Source organism: Papio anubis, chromosome 9 (genome assembly GCF_008728515.1).
Source record: "Papio anubis isolate 15944 chromosome 9, Panubis1.0, whole genome shotgun sequence".
Taxonomy (NCBI): domain Eukaryota; kingdom Metazoa; phylum Chordata; class Mammalia; order Primates; family Cercopithecidae; genus Papio; species Papio anubis.
In genome coordinates, this window is record NC_044984.1 from 46,633,595 (window position 1) to 46,658,389 (window position 24,795).

Sequence of the window (24,795 nt, forward strand, 5' to 3'; positions counted from 1 at the left end):
GTGCCTCTCCCATCCCTGAGGACCACAGGCTCTCCATGCACAGGGCCCGATGCAGGCAGTAGGTATCCCCCCAGCCCACCCTGGCTTCCTGGGGCAGCAAACACCCTGAGCTGTCACTCTCTGATCATGGCCAAGACACTTAACCTCACTAAGCTCCACTTTCTTCATCTGTCCATTGAGACCATTGGTTTAGATCGGTAGACCTCTAATCTTCCTTTCTCATTAGAAACACTGAAATAAATTTTGTACAGGGTGAGGTAGGAGGAAACCCCAACCCCACAGCATCAACACCCTCCTCCAACCCCCGAAGGAGACCCCTAAGATTCCTTCGGGATCTTCCAGAAATTCTCTGATTCTGGATTCCGTCACCCATGGGGGTGGGAAGGGATTGGACCAAACTGGGCTGGGGGCAGGGTAGGCAAGGAGGGGCAGCTGTGAGTCAGCTCCAGGCTGGTGTGGAGAAGGGGCCATGCCTCTGGGCAAGCCTCCTCTGAGCTCCATTATCTCAGCCTGGAACAAAGAGGCTGGAAGGGAGAATCCCATTGTTGGCCTCCCTTATGGAAATCTCATTAATCTATTCACCAAGGCTCCCACAGGCCTTTTGTCCCAGGCTTTTTGTCTACTGCTTACAACGGGTGCCCCAGGGGGTCTCTGGCTGCCTGGCAGAGCTTGAACAGGACTGTGCCCCTCCTCTAGGCCCTCTTCCTCATGCCAACCCCCCAGTTACTGCAAGGGGAGAGGAGAGGGAGGGGTAACGAGGAGACTCTGGAAGACTGGTCACCTGTCACAGCCCTGGCACCTACCATACAGGAACCTCTTCCCCCAGTTCTGGGCCAGAGAACAGCCTTCAAAACCTGCCTGGGGGCTGCCCTAGAGCTCACGAGGGGCCTAGCATGAGTAGGACTCAACACATGTTTAGGGATGAGCCAGAGGATGCCATGGGGTGGCTGCATGATTCTTCCTTCCATGATACCTTTGGTGTGCCAGCCACTGTGTGCCAGCTATGACTCCCAGCTTGAGAGGCAAACCGGACCACATTGGGACCCATGCCTGCAGACTTGATCAGCTAACAGGGAAGAGAAAATAAAGTGTTTCCTCAGAAAGGAGGGAGGGAGGGAAGGAAAGAGAGGAAAAAAGGAAGGAGGGAAGGGAGAAAAGGAACGGAGGGAGGGAGGGAGGGAGAGAGGGAAGAGAAGAGAGGAAAAAAGGAATGAAAGAGAATGGGAGGGAGGAAGGAAGAAAAAAGAGGATTGGTCAAAAGACAAAATTTCAGGAGGAATAGGTTCAAGAGATCTATTGTTCAATATGGTGACTAGAGTTAATAAAAGTGTATTGTATACTTGAAGATTACTGAGAGTAGGCCTGGTGCGGTGGCTCATGCCTGTAATCCTGGCACTTTGGGAGGCCGAGGGAGGCGGATCACCTGAGGTCGGGAGTTTGAGACCAGCCTGGCCAACATGGTGAAACTCCATCTCTACTAAAAATACAAAAATTAGCTGGGTGTAGTAGCGGGTGCCTGTAATCCTAGCTACCTGAGAGGTTGAGGCAGGAGAATCGCTTGAACCCGGAAGGTGGAGGTTGCAGTAAGCTGAGATCGTGCCACTGCACTCCAGCCTGGGCAACAGAGCCAGACTCCATCTCAAAAAAAAAAAAAAAAGAAAGAAAGAAAAAGAAAGAAAGAAAAAAAGAAAATTACTGAGAGTAGATTTTAGGTGTTCTCACCACAAATAAGTATAGGAGGGAATGCATATGTTAATTAGCTCAATGTAGCCATTCCACAATGGATACATATTTCGAAACATCATTTTGTATACCATAAATATACCCATTATTATTTTAAAAAGTAAATTTTAAAATAAAAATATTGTATTACCCTTTTTTTTTGAGACAGAGTCTCACACTGTCATGTGGGCTGGAGTGCAGTGGTGTAATCTCAGCTCACTGCAGCCTCCCCCTCCCAGGTTCAAGCGATTCTCCTGCCTCAGCCTCCTGAGTAGCTGGGATTACAGGCGCCCACCACCACGCCCAGCTAACTTTTTGTATTTTTAGTAGAGATGGGGTTTCACCATGTTGGCCAGGCTGGTCTCAAACTCCTGACCTCGTGATTCGCCCGCCTTGGCCTCCCAAAGTGCTGGGATTACAGGTGTGAGCCACCGTGCCCAGCCTACCCTCCTTTTTTTTTTTTGAGACAGAGTCTCACTCTGTTGCCCAGGCTGGAGTGCAGTGGCGTGATCACAGCTCACCACAGCCTCAACTTCCCAGGCTCAAGCGATCCTCCCACCTCAGCCTCCTTAGTAGTTGGGACCACAGGTGCCAGGTACATGCCACCGAGCCTGGCTAATATTTGTGTTTGTTTGTTTGTTTGCTTGCTTGCTTTTGTAGAGACAGAGTTTCACCATGTTGTTCAGATTGGCCTCAAACTCCGGGGATCAGGCAGCCTACCCCCTTCAGCCTCCCAAGGTGATTACAGGCGTGAGCACCAACCCCAGCCTGTATTACCCTTAAAACAGAGACAACTGTTGATTTTCTGTGCAAATGAAGAATTACAGGAATAAATATAGTTGACAGATTTTTTTAAAAAAATAAGGTGATATAGCTAAAAAAGAAAAAAGAGGAAAAGAAGGTATGCAGGAGGTTCAGAGACAGCTGAGGTACTTCTCGCTAGGGAGTCAGGAATTCATTTTGCAGCAGTCATGGAGAGCACCACGGCATGGAGGAGACAGCAGGTCCCAGCTAAGAGGTTCCAGGAGAAAGCAAGGAAAGTGCAGAGCTGAGCAGGGAGCGCTGGCACCCACTCCCCACAGCACCTCAGTTAAGCAGGTATTATTTGCAGATAAAACAGTGCCAGACAGATGTGGCTGGCCCCAGGTCACACAATCCTCTGGAGGCGAAGCTGGAACCTGAAAGCAGATCTCCTCCCACTTCCACAGGCTGTGGAAAGGCAAGGATACAAGGCAGGGAGCACCCCCCTGAGCGGGGCATGAGAGCTGAACACTCTCCTTCCCTGTCCCTAAGCTCACTCCTTGGTGGGAGAGGGGATAGAACAGAGGATGAACAGAGGATAGGTGAGCTGTCTGAAGTCTCCTCCCTCTTGTGCACTGATCCCACCCTCTTTCAACAAAGACACTGTTCCCTCAGTTCCCCCTTCTCCTGCCTGATCCATTTCCATCTCTGCTGGGTCATTCCCATCAGCTCGCAAATATGCTGTTATAGTTCCCGTTTTAGGAAAAAAAGCCCAAAATATATATACATTTTTGAGACAAAGTCTTGCTCTGTTGCCCAGGCTACAGTGCAGTAGTGTGCCCATAGCTTACTGCAGCCTCCACCTCCCAGGCTCAAGCATTCCTCCCACCCCAGTCTCTTGAGCAGCTGGGACTACAGGCACATGCCACCACACCTAGCTAATTTTTTATTTTATTTTATTTTATTTATTTTGAGACAGAGTTTTGCTCTGATGCCCAGACTGGAATGCAGTGTCACGATCTTGGCTCACCGCAACTTCTGCCTCCTGGATTTAAGTGATTCTCCTGCCTCAGCCTCCTGAGTAGCTGGGATTACAGGTGCCCACCACCACACCCAGCTAATTTTGGCATTTTTAGTAGAGACATGGTTTCTCCATGTTAGCCAGGCTGGTCTTGAACTCCTGACCTCAGGTGATCCACCTGCCTTAGCCTCCCAGAGTGCTGTGATTACAGGCATATGCCACTGTGCCTGGCCCCAAAATAATTTCTGAATCCCCCTTCAGCTACATTCTCTCTCTGCTTGCTTTTACCTTTTCTATGCTACTGTTTCCGATTCCTGTCCTTCCATTCGCTCTTGAACCCCTTCCAAGCAGGCATTTATCCCCAACACTCCACTACCTTAGCCTCATAACCACACAGCTGAATCTGATGCTCTGCCCTCCTGTTGCAAAACCAGGGCCCTGTGCTCTCCTGGCTCCTGCTGCCCTCCCCTCCACAGCCTATTTGCTGCCCTCTCATCACCCACTCCCTTCTAAACCCTGCAGACCTAGGGCTCAGTCCTGCGACCTTCTCTTCCCTCTCTATGGTAATTCCTTGCATGATCCCATCCCATCTCCTGGCTTTCACCATCACCTGTGTATTGATGTTTCCTAAACATAGTTCTCCAGCTGAGATTTCTCCCCTGCACTCTGTACTTTATTCAACCTTCTTCCTGACACCTCCACTGGAATATTTAATTGGCATAATTAACATGTCCAAAAATGAAACTCCTGGCTCCCACATCCACAACCTAGCCCTCCTCAGTCTTCCCCATTGCAGGAGGTGGCAGCTGCATCCTTTCTAGTTGCTCAGGCCAGAAACTGCGATATCCTTAACTTCTCTTTCACTCTTCAGAACAGCAAATCAGATTCTTCAGTCACTTCTCACCACCTCCAGGGATGCTGTTACCTGGACCACAGCAGCTGCCTCTCTCTCTTTTTTTTGGTTTTGTTTTTCGAGACAGGGTCTCACTTTGCTGCCCAGACTGGAGTGCAGTGGTATGATCGTAGCTCACTGCAGCCTCGACCTCCGGGGCTCAAGAGTCTTCCTACCTCAGCCTCCCAAGTAGCTGGGACCACAGGTGTGGTGGGCCACCACACCCGGCTAAATTTTTAAATTTTTTTGTAGAGATGAGGGTCTCACTGTGTTGCCCAGGCTGGTCTTGAACTCCTGGGCTCAAGCAGTCCTCCCTCCTTGGCCTCCAAAGGGCTGGGATTCCAGGCATGAGCCACCATGCCCGGCCTCCCTTCCATCTCACTTCCCCCTTTCTACATTGTCCTCTCTTTTCTTAAAACAGTTGCCAATGTAACTCTTGAAAGCATATTCCATAAGTCGTTCTTCCACCAAAAACTTCCGGTGATTCCCATCTGACTCAGAATAAAAGCCAAAGTCCTCTCATTGGTATACAGGGTCCTCATGGTCAGCTTCCATTACCTCTCGGCCTCACCTGCTACCACTGCCCTTCCTCCCTCCCTTCCACACCCTGGCCTCCTCGCCGCTCCTCCCACCAAGCTGCCTCCCACCTCAGCACCCCTGCCTCTGCCCTGCCTGGAACACACCTTCCCTGGGCTCACGCCCTTCCTAGCGTCAGGTCTCTGCTCAGCTGTTGCCTTGGCAGACACTGTCCCCTTCAACCTGATGTTCCCTGCAACACTCATCCATCAGATTATGGAAGAACAGGTTGAAGGGGCCAATCCTATTTGTTGCTTTATTGTTTGTGTACCCACTAGAAAGTTCATGAGAGTGGGGACTTTGTTTTGTTCACTGTTATATCCCAAGCACCTAGGACAGTGCCTGGCACAGAGTAAGTTCTCAATAGACTACAGGATGGATGGACAGACAGATGGACAGACGGATGGATGGATGAATGAATGGACAGATGGATGGATGGATGGATGGATGGATGGATGGATGGATGGATGGACAAATGGACAGACAGACGGATGGATGGATCGATGGATGGATGAGCCCAGAGTCTTGAAATGGCCTCTGTGTCCAAATAAAGAAAGCAATCGGGGTGACTAAATTTAAGTCCACATGTGATGGTGAGGGTGGCAAGGGGTGACGCCAGGGAATCACCTCAGGAATGGATAGGGGAGGGGAGTCCAGAAGGGGAGTTTGTATCTGTGAACACCAGAGGAAAGTGTCCAGTCCCTGAAGGCACCCAGCGCAGCCCCACAGAGACTCCACATGGCCTCCTTCTCTTTAAATCTCTCTCCTTCTGTTACCCCCACCCCATTGGGCCTCTGTGGGAGAGGACAAAAGGGGTGCTGCAATTCCCATCAAAGGCCTCTGGACACATGGGAAAGAGATCAGGGCCCTGGGGATCCTGCTTCCTGGAGGTGTGGATGCTGCCCCGCCAGTCTGGCTCCTCCCTGGGGTGGGAGGTGTGGTGAGGGGTATGCTCTGGCCCTGGTCTCCTCGTATGTCAAATGCCACACAGCAGGAGGTCGGCCTGGGAGAAGCTGGCCAAGTGGCCCCCATCTGGGTTCTGTGTGCGCGTGCACACACTGGCGGGAGGGGACAGCACAGAAATCCCTGCCTGTGTCCACGGTCAGGGCCACAGCCAAGCTGTGACCATCTGTTGTTGTTCTGAGAGGCCAAGCCAGGGGCCCAGCACCCCTGAGGAATAAACTTTCCCTTTCACCCAGCCTTCTAGTGTTTGCAAAGAACTTTCATAGTTATCCATCGTTTTTGTCCTCACAATGTCCCTGCCAGATGGGCATTATTCTTCCCATTTTATAAAAGAGGAAATGGAGACTCAAGTGTGGAAAGAGATTCTCCCAAGGTCATACAAGCTGTAAGAGGGGAAGTGGGACTCAGCCCATGTGTCAGCACCTGCCTACCCCAGCCTAGAGGCGGTGAGGCTCTCCAAGGTGCCTCAAAGCGCCAGGCTTCATTTCAAGCTCAAAATAAGCAGATCTCCAGGGCCAGGCTCTCAGGCACAGCCTCCCACCCATCCCGTGGCTCAGCTCCTGCCCAACCCTCCCCCACCACCCCCTCTTCCAGGAAGCCTTCTTGGACTGACATCCCCAAGGAAGTTCCTTAGATGCCTCAAAGTCCAGAGCTCCCTACAGCCACTTCTTTCCCACTGTGGCTGCCATGCTGTCCCTGAATGTTTATCTCCTCTGTGGTCCAGGACCTCTTGAGGGCAGCCCAGTCACCCAAAGGAACAGATGATTCTCTTAACTGCCGATGGCCCACACTGCATTTCCCTTCGAGGCAGCCCAGCAACCTGGGGAAGGAACACAGTGTGGTGAGAAGAGTCCTGCCCAAGGCCACCAGCCAAAAAGGGGCAGAATTGGCACTTGCACCCAAGGACTTTGCTTCAGCCCTGAACACAGCCTCTAATCCTGTACTGTCCAATGACAGCCCCTAGCCCCATGTAACTATTTAAATTTGCAGTCATTAAAATTTATAAAATAAAAATTTTACTTCCTCAGTGGTACTAGCCACATTCCATATGTTCAACAGCCACATGAGGAAGTGGCCACCATAGTAGACATCACACACCCAGAACCTTTCCATCACCACAGAAAGTTCTGTCAGATGGAGCTGCTCTATCTTGAGCTTCCATGGAGTCCTGCTTCTTAAGGTCTTCAGGTAGACTTCCTTCGGATTTAGATTCTTTTTTTTGTTGTTTTCTTTTTTTAAGACAGAGTTTCATTCTTGTGACCCAGGCTGGAGTGCAGTGGCGTGATCTCCGTTCATTGCAACCTGCACCTCCTGGATTCAAGTGATTGATTCTCCTGCCTCAGCCTCCCGAGTAGCTGGGATTACAGGGGTGCTCCACCATACCTGGCTAATTTTTGTATTTTTAGTAGATTTTATCTAAATTTTGTATTTCCAGGCTGGGTGAAAGGGAAAGTTTATTCCTCAAGGGTGCTGCCTGGCCTGGCCTCTCAGAACAACAGTTTTTGTATTTTGTATTTTTAGTAGGGTTTCACCATGTTAGCCATGCTGGTCTCGAACTCCTGACCTGGCGATCCACCTACCTCGGCCTCCCAAAGTGCTGGGATTACAGGAGTGAGCCCTGCAGACCTCTTTCCCTAGGATTCCCAGGCAGTTTTACAGCTACCCTGGGCTTTCCGTAGAACCAGGGGAGGGAGGATGGGCTAGCTGAGTCAACTCCCTCCGCCCCAGCCACGCCTGTCTGCCCTGCCTCAGGAGAGGAAGGACAGGCTGAAGAGGAGAGGAAGGTAGGACAGGGCACTTTGTCATCTGGCCTTTGGGCCTCACTGCCCTCCCCCATCAGTTGCTCAACACCCCTCCCCCACCCCGCCCACCATCCTCATCCTCATCCAATCCCAAGGACAGATGGGGCCAGCAGAGAGGGAGAAACATGACCACAGTGAAAGCACTCTCAAGTGGTAACACCGTCCTGGGGTCACAGCTGTGTCCCCAGAGGCCTGGTCAGTCTCTCATGTCCGGCCTTGATGTCTGGCCAGACCTGGGCTAAAGTGAGTCTCACTTAGTAGGGGGCGGATACTTCGGAATCCTAAGGAGAGATGGAGGAATCTGTTGGTGCCAGATTATTCCAGCAGACACACCCCAGTTAGAAATGCAGTCATTCTTGTGGTCGCTCATCCATCCATCCATTCAACACACATTGATTAAGCCCCCACCATGTCATGATGTAATAGGAGGACGTAGAGGTGGGCAGTGGACTCCCTAACTGGATTGACCAGGTAGGGACATGACTGGTGGGCTTAATCCTTGTCCCAGGCTAGATGAAGGTCCTTTGTCTCTGCCCAGTGGTCTGAGCAGGGTGGACACCTCCAGCCCCCTCCCCTCAGGCACACAGGCGGGTGGGTGGGTGTGCAGACACACACGCTCCCAGCTGCTGCCAGAAACCCCCCTCCTGTGGTCTCTCTGGCCAATCACAGCACTGAGGAGTAAGTCCCACTGTCCGGTGGCCCCCAGGGAGTGTATTAGCACATTTGAACCGCTCAACCTGCAACTGACAAAGCCTGGGGCCTTGGGAGGGGACACAGCAGGAGGGGTGGGGGCCTGTGGGGAGCTCTCCTCCCCTCTGCCTCTCACGGGGAAGCTCAGGACTAGATTAAGCATTCTGGGGCACAGAGGAATTTGGGGGCCCCAGCTCCAGCCGTGAATAAGCGATCCATAAAATCCCAATTTACACACTCACTGATCAAACAGCCCATCTACTACCCCAGGAGGTTGGGGGTGGCTCCTGGGCCTCCCCTGCTCTCAAAGAAGGTCCAGGGGAGCTGGGAACTGGACACAGGACACAGGCTCCCAGTGTTTTCCCCGCAGACTCAGTCCCATTCCCAATCCCCCTGAGGGGCATCCATGCCAAGGGTGTGGGGCCTGCCGGTACCCCCAGTGAGCTGGCTGCCTTGGGATGGGCTGGGGGGCTGCCTCAGTCAGGCAGCCATCTTTGTCCACCCTCTATGAATAACAGCTCCTTTTTTCTCTTGTGTTGCCCTGGGGCCGCCAGGCCTGACTCCAACCTCATCAGAGCTGCTAATCACTTTTCCAGCTCTCCTCTCCTCCCCGCCCCCTTCTTCCCAATAGTCCCTCCACGTTTTCTCTGGACCCTCCACCAGGAGCTGCCCTGGGATGCTCAGAGCGCCTTCCTTCCACAGTCTCATCTCACCCCAAAGCTAGGCAATATCCAGGAACACAAGGGGCTCCAGGCTGGTACTGTGTCCCCAGCCCATCTTCTGGGAGACAGCAGGTAGAGAGAAATAGCCTTGTTATTACCCTAGTCCCTGCCACCAAAGAAAACACAATGCGTCTCCCTCTTGCCTAGGTGTTGTTTGCTCCCCTTGGTTAGGCTGCCTGCAATTTCACCAAGAGAACACCATTTTGGTTAACAAGGATTCTCTTTTAAACCAAATGGAACCTCTGGGAGGCTCCAGGCTGTCAGCCAGTCACACCTCCAGGAGGATTAGCAAGGCTGATTCTCCTTCTCCCTCCCTCCTGCTCAAGGTGAGCTGCATGGGCCATTAGAAGTGTTCATGGAAGCCGGGGAAAGCGAGTCTTTGGGGCTGGGAATTGCCCACCACACCGCACCCCACTTCTCACTACACGTGAGCTATGTTGGAACAGGTCAGAGACGGATGTCAGCTCCTGGGCCCTGGGGGAAGAAAGGAGTAAGGGCTGCCCTGTCTGTGCTTCCCAGAGGCCACTGCACACTGGGCTGGGGGCTGGATCTCAATTGTCTCATTCAGTCCCCTCAGCAGACTGGTGGGAGGATTGTGGTGTGAGCCTGTACTATGGTGAGACACACCCCTTCCCTTCTCCCCTTTCTCCACTTCACTGGCTGCTCCAGGTACCCCACCCCAATAGAGTCTGGACCCATTAGTAACCTGGTTAAGGCAGATGTCTGAAGGGCGCCCTGAAAGACTGACCCACGGCTTGCAGGGGTCTCTGAGCCCACTCTAGCAAGCCCTTCCTCCCTCCCATGACTCAGGCATTGCAGGGCATGAGCACTGGCCTCAGAGTCAGCCTCTGAGATGTGGGACAATGTCTTGATCTGTTTCCTCCATTGTGAAATGGGAGGTGGAGAGGCAGCATCCCCCTCACAGGCTGGCCTGAGGGCAGTGAAGGAGAGGTGGAACTTTCCTGACTAGCTGGAGGGGCCGCCTGTGCAGGACCCGGGGCAGGCTCCAACTCGCTCCTAGAGACTGGCTAGGTGCAGTGGCCTGGGAAAGAGGTAGGGGCTGCTCTCCAGGCCCAGAAGGACCCCACTGATTTGACAGAGGACTCCAAAGAGAGAACACAATCCTGGAGCTGCCTGCGGGGCCCCAGAAGAGCACTGCCTTGCAGGAGTGAGTTCCCTGTCCTGCCCTGACCAGCTGACCATCGCTGAAAATGCAGTCCCTAGCCACAGCTTCCCAGGATGTCCTCGCCTGACCCCTGGCTGCTCTGAGCTGTGTCCTGGGACATCTGTCACCAGCCTCTCCTCTGCTCATAGAGGGAGGAGCACCAGGACCCTCCTATGACCCTCCCAGCCCACCCTCTGCCACTTAGAAACTGCCAGGCAGGTCTCATGTTCCTGCTTCAGGTCCCTCTTGACAGCCCACTGTGCCCAGACGTAACTTCATCTTGAGCCACATTCTTCATTGTCCCCGGAAATCTTAAGAGGAGATATAGGAATCTAGGTGAGAATCTTAGGACTCTCTGGGAGGGTCCACAGAGACCTCAGACTCAACACGCCCAGGGAAAATATCTCCACTTCCTCTCTCCAGATTCCATCTCTTCAGCTAGGCTGGAAACCTAGGATCCCCCGTGTCTGTCTCTCCAGCCTCCACTCATCTAGCGGGTCATGAAGTCAGGTTAACACTCTCTCTCTAAAACAACCCACAGCTCTCATGTTCCCCACAACAGCTGGCCCCACCTCTGAACTCTGTCTCTGTTCTCTGCTCTCCTAATCCTTCTTCTGTATAGATGCTAGGATGGTCTTTATGTCTAAAACAGAATCAGCCTCCTACCAAGCACAGAGACGAGATGCTAAACCCTTCAGCCTGGCACCAGAGGTGGATGCGTCTGTCCTTCCTTCCAGCTTCAGGCCCCTTCCAGCTCCTCCAGTCACACAGCCCATTCTTTCTGAGGCTGTTCCTGTCTCCCTCTTTGGTGCCCCAAAGCATGTCCTGGGCATTTCTGCCCTTGCACTCCAATGCCCAATTTAGAGGTGACATCACTTGTTTTTTTTTTTTTTTTTTTTGAGACGGAGTCTCGCTCTGTCGCCCAGGCTGGAGTGCAGTGACTGGATCTCAGCTCACTGCAAGCTCCACCTCCTGGGTTTACGCCATTCTCCTGCCTCAGCCTCCGGAGTAGCTGGGACTACAGGCGCCCGCCACCTCGCCCGGCTAAGTTTTTGTATTTTTTTAGTAGAGACGGGGTTTCACCGTGTCAGCCAGGATGGTCTCGATCTCCTGACCTCGTGATCCGCCCGTCTCGGCCTCCAAAAGTGCTGGGATTACAGGCTTGAGCCACCGCGCCCGGCCGACATCACTTGTTAACTGGGTTCCCATTCCCTCCGCTGCTCAGTCAGCCCGTCTGCGAGCCCTGGTGCAAGCAGCTCTCCAGCCCTTTCTGCAGCTCTCTCTCTACCCTGACCTGCCCCTTCCCAAAGTCCCCTCCCTCAGAAAACACTCCCTGACACACAGTGGTAGAAAGAGCAGGGCCACTGGGAACGAGGATGACCTGGCCTTTTTTTTTTTTTTGAGACGGAGTCTCGCTGTGTCTCCCAGGCTGGAGTGCAGTGGCGTGATCTCGGCTCACTGCAAGCTCCGCCTCCCGGGTTCACGCCATTCTCCCGCCTCAGCCTCCCAAGTAGCTGAGACTACAGGCGCCCGCCACCACGCCCGGCTAGTTTTTTGTATTTTTAGTAGAGACGGGGTTTCACCATGTTAGCCAGGATAGTCTCGATCTCCTGACCTCGTGATCCACCCGCCTCGGCCTCCCAAAGTGCTGGAATTACAGGCTTGAGCCACCGCACCCGGCCTGACCTGGACTTTTTAATGATCGTCACGACTTTTTGTCAGCAATTATTTTTTAAAAAGATGACTTGCTTTTTCATTGAGGAACAGGGATTTGCAGTTATCTCTGCGCTTTGTCCTGTCTGGAGTCAGTTCCCCTCCCTGAGGCTCTGTTTCTTGCACACAATGCAGCCTTGCACCTGTGCACTCAGTGCACTCAGGAGAGGGCATAGGTGCTCGGTGGAGACCACTGTGGGCTGTCGTCTGTCCACTTGGGGCGCCCCTGTGATCTGGGGCTGGCAAGGTCCTTCCAGTGCCTGTTTCCTCTTGGGTCTGCATCTGGGGCTCCTCTTTGCTTGGGACTTGGCCCTGCATGGGCGTGAGATGGAGGATGAGGCCAGAGCTCTTTACCACTTTCAGACTTAGGCCCCTTTCGCAGTCTGCAAAACTTGTGACCTGTTCTCGAAAATACTTTCTCAATGAATAAAAGAAAAATACATGGGACTACAAAGGGAATTAATAACATTGGCTGGGCATGGTGGTTCACACCTGTAATCCCAGCACCTTGGGAGGCTGAGGCAGGCGCATCATCTGAGGTTGGCAGTTCAAGACCAGCCTGACCAACATGGCGAAACCCTGTCTCTACTAAAAATACAAAATTAGTCGGGTGTGGTGGCACTTGCCTGTAATCCCAGCTACTTGGGAGGCTGAGGCAGGAGAATTGCTTGAACCCAGGAGGAAGAGGTTGCGGTGAGCCGAGATCACACCATTGAACTCCAGCCTGGGCAACAGAGCAAAACTCCATCTCAAACAAAAACATTGGAATACAGTTATCTGCAGAACTCCTCAGGGTCATGGACCACAGGGCTCAGCCCAAGAGCCTAGAGTCTCCTGGAGGGCCCCACACTTCCCCTCCCCGTAGCCAGTTTTAGGATCCAAGGTCTGTTTGGGTGGCATGTGGCCTCCAAAAGGCTTAAGCCTTAAGTCTGGGTGATCCTGTGTGCCCTGGCCCCAAATATGGCCCCTTCCCGTGCATGGGGGTGGGAGGGAGACATGCCCCCACAGGGCCAGGCCTGACCAAAAGCGAGGAAACAGGCCCAGGCAGCCCACCCAGAAGTCCCCAGCAGCTGCCTCGGCCCCTCCTGCCCTCTTCCCAGCCCTGGGGGGGCTGAGCCGAGTAACTCCAGCTATGCAGCCCGGCCGGTCCACCTGGGTGTAAGTGGGCAGGGCTGTCCTCAAGGGGGTGGCCCCCCCACACCTGCAGGGCCACAGGGACACAGAGGGAAAAAGATACTGGGGGGAGGGTGCTGGAAAAAGACTGAGCGACCACAGCAGCTCCTGTCTGCCTGCTCCCATATGAGATTCTCAACACAAGCCAAGTCCAGCCCTGAGTGCTTCACACACATGAGTTCATTTAATCCGAGCGAGGACATTATTCTCATGTTGCAGATGAGGAAACTGAGGCTCGGCTAACTTGTCTAAGTCACCAAGCTGGGAGAGATGGCACCCCCAGCAGTCTTGCTCCAGATACTTCTCTGCCTGCCACACCAGGGGTGGTGTTCCTACTGAACAGCTGAGAAAACCGAGAGAGCAGTTCATTCCCACCCTCTTCCTCAGTCTCCCCTCCCCACCCAGTCCTCCTCTCTTGAACCCCCTCCCACAACTTAGCCACCAACCCCACAGCTTAGTATATCTCAAACTTGTTCTCATGGGACTAAATAAATCCTTGCCCAGGTCTGAGAGGTGCTGGCCTCAAGGCCAGGACCTGGGACTCTGGTTAGGGTCTCAGCCAGACTCTGCAGAGTGATCAGAAAGGGCGGCAAGACTGAGACTGTGCTCAGAGGCGTGGGGAAGAGAACGGCTCCCGAGGACCAGATTTCTGCACGACTGTGGTGGCCCCTGCAGCTCTGCACGGCCCCTCCTCCCCTTTTCCTCAAAAGAAGCATATCTTCCATGAAAGATTTTTGGCTTCACAGGACTTGGCTCCATCTGAGAACACGTGAGCCATCTCTAGAGGCGCTGAGTCCCCATCGGTGGAGGCACTTAGCACCAGAGAATGCCTTTCCTGGGAGGGGCACTCCCCGGCAGGTGGAAGGGCTCCCCGCTCCTCTCCACAGTTCTTCTCTGATAGCTAACGATCACTACAAACTCAACAAGTCCCAGAATGGACTCCTGACCTCCTCCGACCTCAACCTCCCAGCTGCCTTCCCCATTTTAGGCAGCTCCTTTTTTCTCAACAAGCGGCTCAGTCCCCAAAACTCAGGCCTGAAGAGGGCCACAGTGTGGAAGACAGTGGTACAAGAATGGCCAGCCCATGCCGGACACAGTGTGCCTGGAAAGGAAGCCCCTTCCTAGAGGAGTGAGGACCCGGCCACTGATGAAGTGCTGTCTCTCCAGAGAGCAGGGAGGAAGGCGCGGTTTCTCCTGGTGTCCAGAGAGTTCCCAGGGAGTCCCTCTGCTCCAGCAGAAGCCAACAGACAGGCTGGGTGTGGAGGGAGCCGCATGATATGAGGGCTGGGGAAGCAGGATCCTTTTTCAGGTATAACCTAAATCCTACTAGTTTTCTTTCCCCACTGGCCTGGAAAGAACAAACACCTCCAGATTCTTAAGCATCCAAGGGTCAAATAGGGCAATCGGCTGCAGGTGGACCCTCCCCAAGCAGTGGCCCTTGTCTCACTTTGCTTCTAATGACCACCGACACAGCCTCCCGCAGGAAAAGGCAATCTGCTCAGGACTCCTCTGAGGCAAGCCCCTACTGTCAGATGCTGGTCCTCCCCATTACAGCCTCTGAAACCTGTCCTGTACCCTCGCCATAGCCTAGAGCCTGCCATTCCCCAGCTCATATGCCCTCTGTGGCTTCCTTCTGCTTAGAGAATACAGGGACAGTGGTCCTAAAAGCGTAGCTTGTCCCTTTGGCTCTTTGCTGGTCCCCAACATCTTGTGAGCTCCTTGAAGGTGGCACCACATCAGAAAATAATGGTTGCTGGATGAATAGCTACCTGGATAAAATATTCAAGGCCTCACAGCCATGATACATGCTAGGCGCTTATGGCAAAGCAACACCAAAGCTGGGGCCACCTTTGGGCTCTCCCTGGCCATGTGGGAGGCTGCAGGTGGTTAAGGAAGCCAAAGCATAAAAGCCCCAGCTCAGAGCCTGGTCCATAGGTGTCCACTGCATGTGTGGGGAGGCTCAGGAAGGCCAATCTTGGCTGGACACCCGCGGGAGCAGCTGAGGGTCACCCAGAGCCTTGCACAGTACTGGACACAATGCACAGGTGCTCAACACAGGTTTGTTAATAGTAAATGAAATCTCACGGCTCACGTCTGTAATCCCAACACTTTAGGAGGCCAAGGTGGGCAGATCACTTGAGGTTAGGAGTTTGAGACCAGCCTGGCCAACATGGCAAAACCCCGTCTCTACTGAAAATACAAAAAAATTAGCTGGGCATGGTGGCCTGCACCTGTAGTCCCAGCTACTCAGGAGGCAAAGGCATGAGAATAGCTTGAACCCAGGAGGTGGAGGTTGCAGTGAGTGAAGATCGTGCCACTGCACTGCAGCCTGGGTGACAGAAGAGACTCAGTCTCAAAAAAAAAAAAAAAGAAAAAGAATAAAAAAAGAGTCAATGCAGCCTCTTTGTCACATCTTCACATCCATCCCTGATTAATCACAACACTGGGCTGGGGACCATGTGGACCATGTGGCCTGAGTCTGCCCTGGCAGTGAGAGGGGACAGAGGGAGGTATGCTGCTACCTTCCAGATTCCTGTAGGCAACCATGCTGCCTCTCCTCCCGCCCACCTCCCCACCCCCTCTCTGCGCTGACTCCATGTTGGAGGGGACTTCAAAGATGGTCTGGCAGCCTGGCTGCAATGTCTCACACCTGTAATCTCAGTACTTTGGGAGACCAAGATGGGAGGATCGCTTGAAATCAGGAGTTCAAGATCAGCTTGGGCAACATAGTGAGACCACCATCTCTACAATTTTTTTTTAAGATGGCCTGGGCAAGCACTGCTGTGGGCCAGAACTTTCACACACACACATGTCCTTTCCCCATCCTCACTCCTACACCAGAAGGTTGTTCTCTGGAGTCCCTGGGCCCTGAGCCACTAAGCGGGTCACCAAGGTAGGCTTCAAAATCAAAGGGGCAGACTATTTGAAACCAGGGCCACATCACCATCATACGAGGTTCTTATCCTCATTTTAGAAATGATGAAATTGAAACCCAAACAGAAGAAGTCACTTGTCTGGAGTTACATCTGATTAGCAAAAGGGGGTTGCTGAAGCCCAAGGCTTGGTCTCTAGGGTAGGGGTCATGACTGGTCATCATAAAACTGGCTTGGGGCTACGGAGGCAGGCCATGGCCACTGCCCAGCTCTCCCACTCACTGAGAACCCCCACTCTGCCTCCAGCCCTGAAGATGAATATTCCAAAGGCTGACACTGTCCATACCTCGATGGAAAAGGAAAAGACAGAAGGCACTCAGGGGGGTTGCACTGCAGTCTCCTTTCCTTGGCTGAGCAAACTGGGGAAATGCCGGCCTCAACAGTAACCACAGCCTTGACCACCTGCACCTAGAGTCATTCAAGACTAGGACTCAGGTCTCCTAGCTCCTGACTCCTTTCATCCTCACAATATCCTGCTTAGGAGGTGGACACCATTCTTCACTCTATTTTCTCACTTCACAGATGAGATACAGAGTGTTTAACAAGTGTGTGGAAGCGTTAACTATGATTCATCAAGATGCTTATGAAACTGCTCGGAGAAGAGCAATTGCCACTTGTTCCTGGAGACAAATGGACCCTAAAAAAAAAGTGCCTGGACAGCCTTCTCTCCAAGCCACATAGTCAGAGATGAGATGACCAGCCCAGACCCTGACCCAGCCAGTGTGAACTCTTCCCACTTAAAACCTGGCCTAGCACCTTGGTCTCATACCCTTGGCACCTTGGTTCTGGAGGTCCCGCTGCCAGTAATAAGACTGTGGAGTGAGCACTGGATGGGGAGGTCAGGAAACCCAGGCCGCAGGCATGACTGTGCCCTCAGCACATCAGAGAGGGCTGGACTGGGGTAAGAGTTTCTTGACATAAGGTCCCTATGGGCTTTAGGGGATCCAAGAACCCTCTAAAGCAGAATGCAAAGTCTGGTGTCGATTACTGGAAGTGCATTTTTCTGGGGATGCCTTTCATCAGTGCCTCCAAGGGCTCTGTAAATCAAAAAAAGTTATGGACCCCCAGAATGGTTAATCTTGGAGGCCCTTCCATGCCCTAGTATTCTTGGGTTACATATGGGTTTAAACGTGAAGTACACTCCCCATCCTTCAAGGCCAATTCAGTGGCTGCTGTGGGAAGCTCTAACACATTTCTTGCTTCTTTGACTGAAGGGAAAGACTGGAAGCCCAATGCCACAGAGCCTGGCAGGGTCCCTCTGCCCTGATCTCCCTCACCAGACAGCCAGCTCCCAAAAGGGGGTAGGACCAGCCCAAGGCTAAGATGGCAGATGCCAGCACCCCATGCTTGGCCTTTTGTGGCTCACCCCCCCCACACACACACAGTCTCTGTCCCCTGGAGAGCAGGGGGTCTTAGGGCTGCAGAGCACAGGGGCCCGGGGCCTGGAGTCCACATCTCCCTGCTGCAGCCCTGGAGCTTCGAGGAGCCGTACTCCTTCCAGGAACCTGGTTTTCATTAAATCGGGTAAAGGAGTCATTAACTGCCAAGTCCAGAAGAGGCAAAGTTCTGCTAGAAGGCACAGGGAAGGTGAGGGAGACCAGCCTGTCCCTTGCCCTCCCTGGCTGACCAACGGCGGGGGGAGGGGAAAGCAGGGCTCCTAAGGGTCCAGCAATGGCAGCAGTCAGAGCTGGCGGGGAGAGTCGGGGGAGTCCTGGCCCAGATAATAAGCAATTGTTAATGTGATCCATATGGATCCTGACTGGCCTCTCTGTTTAACAGGATGATAATGGCAGGGAAAGAATGCTGGTCTGTGGGGAAGGGAAGGGGCAAAGTCCTCACTGGACTTGGGGGGATGGGGTAGGGTCATGGGGAGGAGGAGGAGGAGGCGAAGAAGGGAAAGGGAGAGGAGGAGCCCCACCCAGGGGTCTCCACCACCCAAGAGCACAGAGCTGTTCACCTGAAAGTGGCCAGATTCCATGCTATGCAGACTGCCTGGCTAAAGGCCCTAACAAAACCCCTTTTATTCAGCCAACCAGTATTTATGGAGCACCCACAAGGTGTCAAGCCCTGCGGCAAGCCCAGTGGGGGCAGGGCCAGGGAGTACATGCTCCACTGCAGTCAAAGCCCAGAGTGGATCCCGCCACAAAGGCGGAAGGGAGCACAGGTGCAGGCCACGGAGGGAGGAGCAAGTGACAGAAGCTCCGGGCTGGGGAGGTGATGCGGAGGAGTCGCGCATCCGAGTTGGGCCCTGAAGAATAAGGAGGTTGTGGAAAGACAGGGACAATGGGGAAGGCATTTGGCTGGAGGAACAGCGGGAGCAAAGGCAGAGAGGCGTGAAATTGCGTGGAGAGAGCCCTAGATCTCAGCAATAAAGCTGCGGCCCCGGCAGGGCAGGGAGGCGAGTCCTGATCCATAAAAAGCTGTGGCCATGGGTGAGCAGAAGAAAGTCAGGAAAGGGCTCTCCGACGCCACACTCAGTCTGGGTGGCTCTCCCCAGCTTTCCCCCAGGCTGGCACTGGAATTGACAGTCACGGGATCCTCACCCAGCCCTCAGCCACACCACGGCCAGAGAATCGGGCAGGGCCTCCGAAGCCAAACTCATTTCTGTGTCTCTCGGCTCCTTCTTTTTCTTCTTCTGGGGTGGGGGTGGGGGACAAGAGGAACCCCCCCGAGGAGTGCGGGTCATCTAGGCCTCCCCAGAAGCAACTCCTCTGCCCCACACAGCCTAATTCCCTTTGGCCCAAAAGGGCTTCGCCCAGAAGATACTACAGCGAGGACACGAGGGTCGCTCCCGTCTGCCTTGGACGCCAATGGAATCAAGTGGAAAGAAATGAAATGGTGTTAAACATGGGAAAGGGGATTTACGAGGCCTGTCACCCGTCCAGCACAGCCACCCCAGCAAGCCCCGCCCCTTTCCTCGCCCACCCCAGGAAGTCCCGCCCCGCCCCCTGCCCGCGGCTCGCTCGGCCGCCCGGTACCCGCGTCCCACAGCTGGGTGGCGGCGGCACCACAGCACCAGGCTGCCCGGCGCACCCATCCTTGGGGGCTAAGGCACAGAGGGGAATGGCGTCGGCTCCGTACTGAGAGACTCGGGGAGGCTTTAGGAGGATGCTACGGGATTTCGGGGTAGGCTGCGGGAGGGTCTGGGACTCCCTCTGCAGGGTCAGAGGGCTTCGCACCGTGCCATCTGCGGGCCCAGCCCACTCCAGAGACGAGGCGGCTCCACAGGGGAGGCCCCACGGCCCAGGAACCGGGAAGCCCCCCTGCGCCGTAAGCCCAGAACTGGGCTGGAACCGGGTCCCCACTCCTCGCTGTCCGGCCGAGAGCAGGAGACAGCTCCGCCGCCACAGCCCCAGCGGACGACAACACAAACATTCTTCCGTCCTCTATTCTCCTCCAAATTAGGTATCCATGGAGACAGGGCCGGCAGCCTGACAGCCCTACGGCCTAATCCTGATTTAGTGACCGTCCCTTTAACAGCCCACCCACCCGTCCACCCACCCCTGCGTTCCGGGCTGCCGCTGGGCGCAGGGTCCAGGCCGCGCGCTCTCTGCCCCGCGCAGACCCCTTCCCAGACCTCCTCCTCCGGCGGGGGCAGGGGGACCAGAGGGGCTGGGGAAGGGGACCAGCATTTGTTGATCACCTACAGGGTGCTCAACAATCTGCGAAGGACCCTCTGCGGAGGGGGGTCGCTAGCATGCGAATCTCTGTGTAGACCAGGAGAGGGCTCTTGCGGTGGGGAAGTTTGAGGGGCCCTCTCTGGAGGGCTGGGAGCTCCGGGGGTACCCCTTGTTTCCTGTAGCCCCAGGGTGAAGGTGAGTACAGCCTCCTACAACGCCCTGACTCTGAGATGGGGGCTCTGTTCTCCCAGGCCAGAGGAGAAGACATGAGGAGGGTGGGCGCTAGGGGCGCGGGGACCCTAAGTAGCCTCGGTCTCCTGTCACTGCCCCGTCACCATGCTGGGGAATCTCCGGGCCAGTAACCCAGCCCCCACCCCTCCCACACACACAGGGGCCGCTGGACAAAGACCTGACGGAGTGGGAGGGGCCTGCGGGCCGGCCCTCGGGCTCCGGACGCTGGATCCTTCTGGGACCCGAACCCGCAAACCCTGGCTCCCCACCCCCAGGCCAGCAGACGCCCCCAAGCCGGCTGCTCGCTTTCGCTGCAGCCTCCGCACTAGAGGGGGCTGTGAGACGGGTGCCCGTCGGCGGCCGGGCGGCGATCCCCTGCTCTGCCTGCCCCTTCCCCCCGGGAAGTGACCCTCGGCTCCCACGCACCCGCTAGGGTCTCTCGCCGGCCCTGCCCTCCGACCCCTGCCGAGTTGAACCCCGCGACCCGCAGCCCCCGCCCTCTCGGCCCTCTCCGGCCCCGCGCCGGCGGACAAAGCTCCGGACACCCCGACCAAACGGTCACCTCCCCCCGCCCCATCCCGGCCCGCCCGCGGCCCCGTACCTCGGCATCACGGCCGGGTCCTAGGTGAGTGTGCGCGGCCTGGGGGCGCGTCCGGCCCGGGGACCGGGGCGGGGGCGCGGGCCGGGGACGACAGGCCTGGGCTGGGGGGCAGTGGCGCTCACCATCCTGGAGCTGCTGCGCTGCGGCTGCTGCGGCCGCCGCGGGCGGGAGCCGGACTGGGCAGTGGGGGTGGCCGGACAAGGGGCGGCCCCGGCTCCCCCCGCAGGCAAGACCCCCACCCCCACCCCCGCCTCCCCTCGCCCGCCCCCAGCGCCCTCCCTCGCAGGCCCTCGCTCCCCTCCCCTTTCCCTGCTCCTCCCTCTCCTAGTGCCCCTCTCTTCCCCCAACTCCCGCCCCTTCTCTGGCCCCTCCACCCCCGGCTTCTTCCCCGCCCTCCCCCCCCTCGCCCCCGCCCCGCCCCGCCCCCCCCTCCCCTGGGCTCGCCCAGCCCCTCCTCGCCACCCTCCCGGCTGGCCCCGCCCCCTCCCGCCCCTGGCTCTAAAATAAATTAGCCACAGAGGGGAAAAAAGAGCAAATGACCCTCGGTGTGGAGAGTGTCCTTCGCCACTCTCAGACCCGTCCGCCCCGCCTCTCCCGGCCGTCGGAGCGGGAAGTTGGGGTAGGGGTGGGGGTCGGGCCGGCGGGTAGGGGTGGGGGACGGCCCGGAGACGGGGCCGAGGCCGGGACTGAGCAGCCCAGCCCGTCGAGCGTGTCCGCTGGATGTGGGCGGCTTCCTGGGTCGAAGGGCAAAGGGGAAGGCAGCTGGCCTGGGCCCGCCCCGTCCGCGGGCCGCCGGAGACCCCCTTTCCCAGGACTGCCTTGGCCCCCTGGCCACAGCCTGGAGAACTCTAGCTCACTTTCTACGCCCCCAGGTGAGCTGAGCACCCACTGAGCGCGGGACTCTGCTGCGCCTGCCCTCCCGGGCAGCAGAGGGCAGGACGCACCGCCAGGCAAGGCCCCGGCTCTGCGCTGATGCCACTCTGGGCGCGGGTGGGTGCGGGGCAGGAGGGCGAGCACTGGAGGGGGCAGCGGACTGTGGGGTGTAAAATCAAAACAGAGGGCTCCACTGGAGGGCTTCCCCAAAAGGCGGCAGTCACACTGGGCCAAGCAGGATGACTGGCAGGAAGCAAAGATGAGGGATGAGTCCCAGACCTCTAGTCAACTGAGAGGTATCCAAAGACATTTGTTCAACAGATACACACTGAGTGTTAACTTTGTGCCAAACATTGGACTGGGCACCAGGGATACCCAAGAGAGTCCAAGAGGCCCAAGAGAGTCCAAGAGGCCCTGTCTTCCTGGAGCTCCTAGTGGAAGGGTAGACAGAATTCTGCCCAATACACACACACTCAAGGCTTCATCAGGGATAAAGGCCAGGAACCCTCTTTGCCCCAGGAGAAGGTGGGAGGGGGGCTGTGCTGATGATGGAGGGTCCAGAGAACCTTCCTGATGTTGAGCTTCCAGACATCCAAGGCTACGGTGTTTCCACCCAAGGGCAGTGCTTAAGGATCCTCTCTCCTGTGAGCTTTTTTCCTTTTGAGTGGCTGCCTAGCCTGAGTGTCAGTAGGGCAAGATTGGCCCTCACCCCCTAGCCTGCAGAACTCCAAACACTACCCCCTTCCTTCTTCTAATGCGGATTCCCCTGCAGGCTCTGGGGTCTGACAGGTCTGGGGCACTCCTTTAGGTGCCACCCAGAGAAAGGGAAGGGGAGGGCCTCAGTAGCTCCCACTTCTTTCCCAGCCCACATATGGAAGCAACCAGCACCCACGCAGGTTCTGGAACTCGCCAAGGTCAGTGTCTTTTCCAACTCCACAATTCTCTCTTCCTTTCCACTCCACACACCTGGGCCCTGCCCTGGCACAGGAGGAGGGATGTGTCAAGGCTCAGAGTGCTAGAGTAGCCCCTGGCTTCAGAATCAGGCAGGATGAAGGGAGCCACAGCCACCATGCTAGGAGACTGGAACCCTTGCTGGAAGGATAATCCCAGGATACCAGCTGGAAGGAACTCCTTGAATATTTCCTTATTGTTGGAGCATTGGAGGCCCAGAGAGCAGTGACACACTTGGGGTCACACGGCAAAGCTGGATATAGAATCCACTGCACTTTTTCCACCCCTACCTGTCAGGTTCCCCAAGAGCCAGAGACAGGAACTAAGGGAAAGACTAACGTCCTCATGAGCTGGGTGCCTCAGCCAGCAGGATTAGTGCCAGGAAGCCAAGTCTGGCATTGCCAGTGGGGATCCTGCTCTACCATGCTCCAGGGAAGGGGGGATGACAGGAGTGGGGTTGGACTGAGGGGCTCAGCCTGAAGGAAGGAATTGATCATGCGCTCCCCTGGAGTGGGGATCCAGTTCTCCTTCATCTTCTAGGAGTCTGGGAGTAAAGGAAGGACAAGCTTAAAGCTAATGAAGGCCTTGCTGGTGAGATGGTGAAAGACATCGGCCCACTGAAGAAGGCCTTCACTGGACTCCAGGGGCAAGGCCAGCAGCTTGGCAGTACTGAGTTTTTTCCAATGGGCAGACTGCTGTGGGTCACATTAAGAGGTTTAGTTAGCAGGTGGGGGTGAGGCTGATCACGTCACCCCTCCACCTCCCACCCCGCACCAGTGCTCAGGCGATGAGGTGTGTGGTTCCCCCTCCCAGAGCTCATTAAAGTCCTGTTAATATATCATCCAGCCTCCTGGGCTGACAAATCCTCAGTCCTGGCAGAAGGCTGTTCATCACATCTCTACCTCCTGCCCTCTTGGGTGGGGCTCTGAGAGACTGATCTCTGAGGACTCTGGGCTGACCCTGCTCCTGGCTGTCCCCAGTCAAGGGATCTGTGCCCTGAAAGCCCCTGCTGAGGTGGTTGTGATCATCCGCAGGCAGGTCAAGTGCCTGGCAATGGATTGGATAATAATAGTGGTAATGATGGCGGTAATGTGTGGCTTCTGCAGAGGGCCCTCCATTCTTTCCCAGCCCTTTTGCTGGTATCCAAGGTGGAGAATCCCACCCCCATCCCGCCCCCAGGGGAGACAGGTGCTATGCTTGGCTGTGTGGCTGAGTGCAGGCACCTGCTGCGGGCGCATGCCTGTGGGTGTGCAGCAGAAGTGTGGGAGTGTGTGACCTTCTTGGTCCAGAGACCTGCAACAAGGGCTTTCTAAAAACATTAAGAAGAAAAATAACTCTGTGGGTCTGGGGAGAATCAGCACTAAGGATTTTGGAGGGAGAGGGGAGAGTTAGAGGGAGAAGTAAAAGCTAGAGAGAGAGGGTGGGAGGAGCAAGTAGGGTGAGGAGGAAGGAAAGAAAAGGGCCCTGGGTGGGGGGAAGGATGGGGTGGGGGGAGGAAGGGAGAAAGAAACGGAAGAGAGGAAGAGGAAAGGGCGGGGAGGCCTCTTTGTGGTCCTCTGGACTGGCCACTCAGGAGTCATTACGAGCAGGAAAGGAAGGAAATGTGTCCTGGCTTGGGGATTGGGGTGCGTGCCCAGAGGGCACCACACCCAGCTGGGCTCCCCCCCCATCACACTTGCCCGGGACTCAGGCTGCTGTCCCCACAAATGGAAGCTCTAGCCCTTCTCATTCTTGCTGTTTGCCCATCAAAGCCCAGTTCCCAGTGCCTCCCCAATCCTGATCAAACCACCCCCAAAACTCTTCATGAACATATACCAGCTTTGCCTTCCCACTGTGCTAAAAGCTGTGTCTGGTCTGGATCCTATCCCCACCCCACATCCAGCCTAGGAGCCCTCAAGAGCCTCTAGGCAAACTAGAAAACATGTTCCTCCCTCTGGGCAGATGCAGCTCAGACTTGGGAGGAGGAGCTGGGTGGCTATCAGTCTCCACTCACTCCCTGGGGCCTGACACTTGGGGATCCTCATACCTTACTTCCAAAATCCTTATCCCACACGTGGCCCTGCTGTTTGTTCTGTGAGCAGAAGCACATCTACCCCCCACCATCCTGCAGCATAGCTTTTCAGCCAGCACCCCAAATTAATCCCACCATGTACCTTATAGTAACACAGAAACTCACTAAACACTCATACCTTTTTAATACCTCAGAATCTTTCTGCCTGGAATCTCATTTCCCTACTCTGCCTGGTGAGCTCCTATTCATCCTTCAGAACCCAACTCAGGTATGCCCTTCTCTGTAAAGTCTTCCCTATCTGTCCCGCATCCTAGCAGAGCTAGTAGCTTCACTCCCAGAGCACTTCCAATCCTTTTTTTCCCCCTAGTTTCTAGGGGTTGAGCCCACTCCACCCT

General features: G+C 55.4%; 1 protein-coding gene across 1 annotated transcript in view; it reads right to left on the reverse strand.

Annotated features, from left to right (window-relative positions):
- The window catches only part of FIGNL2 (fidgetin like 2), a 29,278-nt gene extending 8,532 nt beyond the window's left edge, over positions 1–20,746 (reverse strand). Inside the window, exon 1 of the mRNA XM_009180762.3 lies at positions 20,566–20,746. The gene's annotated coding sequence lies outside the window, so the exon portion shown is untranslated. The remainder of the gene's footprint in view (positions 1–20,565) is intronic.
- Between the last annotated feature and the right edge of the window lie 4,049 nt (positions 20,747–24,795).